Genomic DNA, 4,507 nt, shown 5'->3' with positions numbered 1-4,507 from the left:
TTTTTCTCTTTTCTTTTCTCTTTTCTTCTTTTCTTTTCTTTTCTTTTCTTTTCTTTTCTTTTCTTTTCTTTTCTTTTCTTTTCTTTTCTTTTCTTTTCTTTTCTTTTTTTCTTTCTTTTCTTTTCTTTTCTTTTCTTTTCTTTTCTTTTCTTTTCTTTTCTTTTCTTTTCTTTTCTTTTCTTTTCTTTTCTTTTCTTTTCTTTTCTTTTCTTTTCTTTTCTTTTCTTTTCTTTTCTTTTCTTTTCTTTTCTTTCCTTTCCTTTCCTTTCCTTTTTCCTTTCCTTTCCTTTCCTTTCCTTTCCTTTCCTTTCCTTTCCTTTCCTTTCCTTTCCTTTCCTTTCCTTTCCTTTCCTTTCCTTTCCTTTCCTTTCCTTTCCTTTCCTTTCCTTTCCTTTCACGAACACACATCAGCAGTATTCTGGCTTCTGAATTTATATAATGTCTACAGTGTAAAAGATACTGAGACAGCTCCAGTATTGTTTCTAATATATAGACATACGTGGCAGCTTTCGGAATGGATATAGTTTCAAAAGTACTGTAGCAACTTGTACTTGCTGTAACAACAAGCAGTAGAGCATCTAGCCACCTAATAAAATGTTACCATATGATTTCTGTTATGGATACATGCAAAAGAGTATATACAAGCTATAAAGGTACTTATTTTTTTTTTCTGTGCTGTATACAAGTAAAAAGTGAATAGGTTGTATGTTGAATAGCTTGAAGATACGAAGCTTGAAAGCAGTGTAGGAAAAGTCTTATAGATGAGAATCTTACAGGTTTCATTTCCAGCTCTTCTATTGACACTTTACAATAATACAGTTCATTTAATTCATATAGTAACTGGCAACACAAACACTTCAAATTTAATTAATGAGTGGTCTTATAGCATAATAGGGACTTAGAATACTTTTTTTTCTTTTTCCCCTCCCCAGAAAAATAATTTAATCGAACAGGACCCTTGAAATCTGGTAAGTCTTTTCATTTCACTATCATCTGCATTTTAACAGAGAAACACAGAGTGTCATATTTACAAAGTAGACAGAATATTAAGTAGACAAGCAGCTTTTCATTAAAAACACAGAATCATAGAAAAAAATAGTTTAAAAGGGAATCCAGGAGACCAATCTATCTGGACTCCTGGATCAGAGCAGGGCTACCTTCAAAGTTAGATCATTTTGTCAGGACTTTGTGGAGCTGAGTTTTGAAAAGCTGCAAGCATTAATATCCCACACCTTTAGGCAGCCTTTCCAGCTTTGTGCTCTTCAGCAAGAGTTTGGGAGCTGCTATTCTAATCACCTACCTAAATAGCTTTATGACTCAGAGGAATAAAATAAAAAAAATGTAAAACTGCCACTCAGAGACCTTTCTGCCACTCTGCCCAAAATCCCAGTCCTGACTGAATGTTCACCACATGTTCACACCATTCGACAGGTACACCAAGAACTCTGCCCAGAAATATTTGTACACTTTATTTGTAGTAAATTAATGTGACAGCATTCCCACATGCAGAAGGGCTAGCAAAGAACATAAGATCTATCAGAATAAAGTAGCAGAGAACTTGAATATATCACATACGTGTTTGTATAGCATCTTACAAACATAGATCCTATATAGAAAGATCATATGAAAGTGGTTTAAAATGTACCAAGGAAAACTGTGTCATGCCAAATGATAGGCAAAGAAATAAACCTAACCAAGTGTCCAAGATCTGTACCTCAAACCCCAGTGATTTTGTCTTCTGGAACTGGATGAATTGAAGTATTTTCCATAGATTCCTCATAGAAAAATACCTGGTAGTACCTTTTTTTTTTTTTCTTTTTTTTTTCCTTTTTTTTCCTGTAATAGGCTTTTCCGCTACAGCATACAGAGAGGAAGCATTTACTTTTCTCATTTTGGTTTAGTGAATTTTGTTGACAGCAAAGTGACCTACATGGTACTGTATAGGAAAAAACACTCTAACATTTTATTCATTTATCACAACTGTAATTTGCTCTTGAATAAAGTCTTTTTATGTCCATTGGCTGCTGCTATTCTGTATGTAAGGGTCATAATGTTCTGTCCAAGCTTCAAGTACACTAAAAGACTTAAATGGCTCAAAGCAGTAATCCAGAGTTTTGAAGTGTGGTGGGCTTGCAGAGTAGTTTAAGAGTACAGCACAGCACAATGACTTTTGACAATATTGACATCTCTGTTTCCTCACTGTTCCTTTTTATCTTGTTTATATGAATCAATATGACAATAATCTATTGGAAATAGATTAAATTCCTCTGCAATATTAATCTAGAGATACTTTTTTTTTCAAGTCAGTGCTTAGTCTCATTACCTTAATTTCTAAAAGTTTCAGACAAAAATTAGATGAGCCAGGAGCACTTCAAAGTTCATAGACCCAGAAGTGCTCTAGCTGTATCGGTCTACCTTTTAAGGTGAAATTCAAAGGCAGTGTTTAGAAGACAGCTGCAAGATATTTTATGGTACAGGATTCCTATATCATCCTGTGAAGGAAAGATACAGGACTATGTTGCACTATATCCACAACCACAGCATGTCTCAACTGATGTTCCAGTACAGAGGCGGTGACTGAAAGAGGTTATTACTTCCAGCTATCCAGTCTATATTCTTGCAGAGTGAATTAGGAATACTAGAACAAAACATATTCTTCAGCCACTCTTCAACTTAAAACCACTATTTCACTTTATACCAGTGTATAACGAGATGGTAGTGAACATGGCCACTTCCAATGTAGAATGGTGAAAGAAGTAGACTGCCGAGTAGAGGTACAACCTTCAACTGCCACAACTTCTTCAAGGGATTTACTTCTCAGCTCTCATGGAGCTATGTTGAAAAGAGCTCTGAAATTTGTCCTCCCTGAAATTAACAAGTGATTTGATGGAAAATCCCCTTAGCAGAGATACCCGAATCCCTAAAGAACTTAAAACTTTGTTCACTGAATTTTAGAACACCTATCATTTCAGGGCTTGAGAAGATCCACTACAATCATTTCCAAACTTAGGTTTCATATATATAACAGGAGAGAGATGGGCATTAAAAAAATTGCATTTACAAAAGCCAGCATGATGAAAGTAACTTGGCAAGCATCTGGATTTGACTTGGCAATGTGGTAGAGTACCCCACTGAGTATAAGCCATGTCATTGAAGCAGGACTAGGTATTGCATAATAGAGCAAGACTGCACAGAAAAGCATAAAGCAGGAGACAGGATGAATGTCACAGATATTGGATTTTGGTTTTTTAGTAGCTGCACATGGTCATTTGGAGTTTGTTTCTTACAAATGTGCCATCACTGCTGTTTTTTTTTTTTGTTGTTGTTGTTTGTTTGTTTGTTTGTTTTTTGCTTGCTAATAAAAGGGCACCATCAACACTAGTGTTTTGTACAGGGCCTTTCTCACTGTCTTGCCCTAAGAGTATTTCTAGTGCAATGGGCTCTGTAGAGGAGATCAGACAAGTCCAGGGCACGGGATAAATCCTAGACTTAGCTTATGCTTACATGAGCAAGTAGTGTGGTCCAGTAGGCACAGACTTACAGTGATTCACTTTGTGTTGAGAACAGGTCATCTGAACTGTATGTGGACATGTGTTGTGTTCCTTGTTGGCATTTCTGCAAGGATTCACAGCATGAATATTAGTAAAGAGCCAAGGAGGCCAGCCTTAGATATCAAAATCACTGACAGTTCATGTACCTAACGGTACAGCCTCATCCCAAATACAATGACTGAACTGAATGGAAAGGCCTTTCAAAAATGAAAAGCTATACAGTTAACACTTAAAGAGAAGAGGAGATGTACCGTTTTAAAGAAATGATCCTTCTAAACATGGACGGAGGTAGACGTGTTATTTTTGGTAGGAACCCAGTCCTTAAGCCTTCCCCCCCGGCTTCTGCGCCCATGGGAACCTACAAGTCAGGAGAAAAAGTAAAGGCATTTCTAGAGCTCGACTACGTTTGTGCTCATGGAGTTAATTACATCACATTACTCATTCTATAAAGAAGGTGTCTCCGGAATGGAGATAATCCATGTACCTCCAGGAGCCCTATGCATGGTTTCCAAACTGCTGAAAGGTTCCTTGTGGACATGCTATGGGAGGTAGTAGGGACAATATATATATATTTAATATATATTGTAATGACTTTGACCTTATTTTTAATTGTTTGTCTTCCTGGTGCTACAGCCATTGGCAGCACAGCCCTGTGTGAAACAACCCCGCACTGAAATGGGGGCTCCGGGTCCCCACCACATTTTGCTGCGAGTTTCCAGAACCAGCGGGAGGGACACAAGGCGGGTCGGGCAGGACACACTGGGCACGGGCAGTCACAGCAGGGCAGTAAGTGCCTGGAGCGCAGCTTGTGTCCCCGCCTGAGCTCCGGTGCCTCCTCCCGGCCTCAGGCCGGGCCGCCGCGCCCGCCTCCTCCGCAGCGGGGCGGGAGCGGGACGGGGGCCCCGGGGCGGGCGCCGAGGGACGGGGCCCGGCCCGGCTCGGCGCGGCGCGGCCCG

This window comes from Tinamus guttatus, unplaced genomic scaffold (assembly GCF_059628265.1).
Source record: "Tinamus guttatus ecotype Peru unplaced genomic scaffold, ASM5962826v1 Tinamus_guttatus_pri_ptg000602l, whole genome shotgun sequence".
Classification (NCBI taxonomy): domain Eukaryota; kingdom Metazoa; phylum Chordata; class Aves; order Tinamiformes; family Tinamidae; genus Tinamus; species Tinamus guttatus.
Note: the sequence above shows the minus strand (reverse complement) of the source record.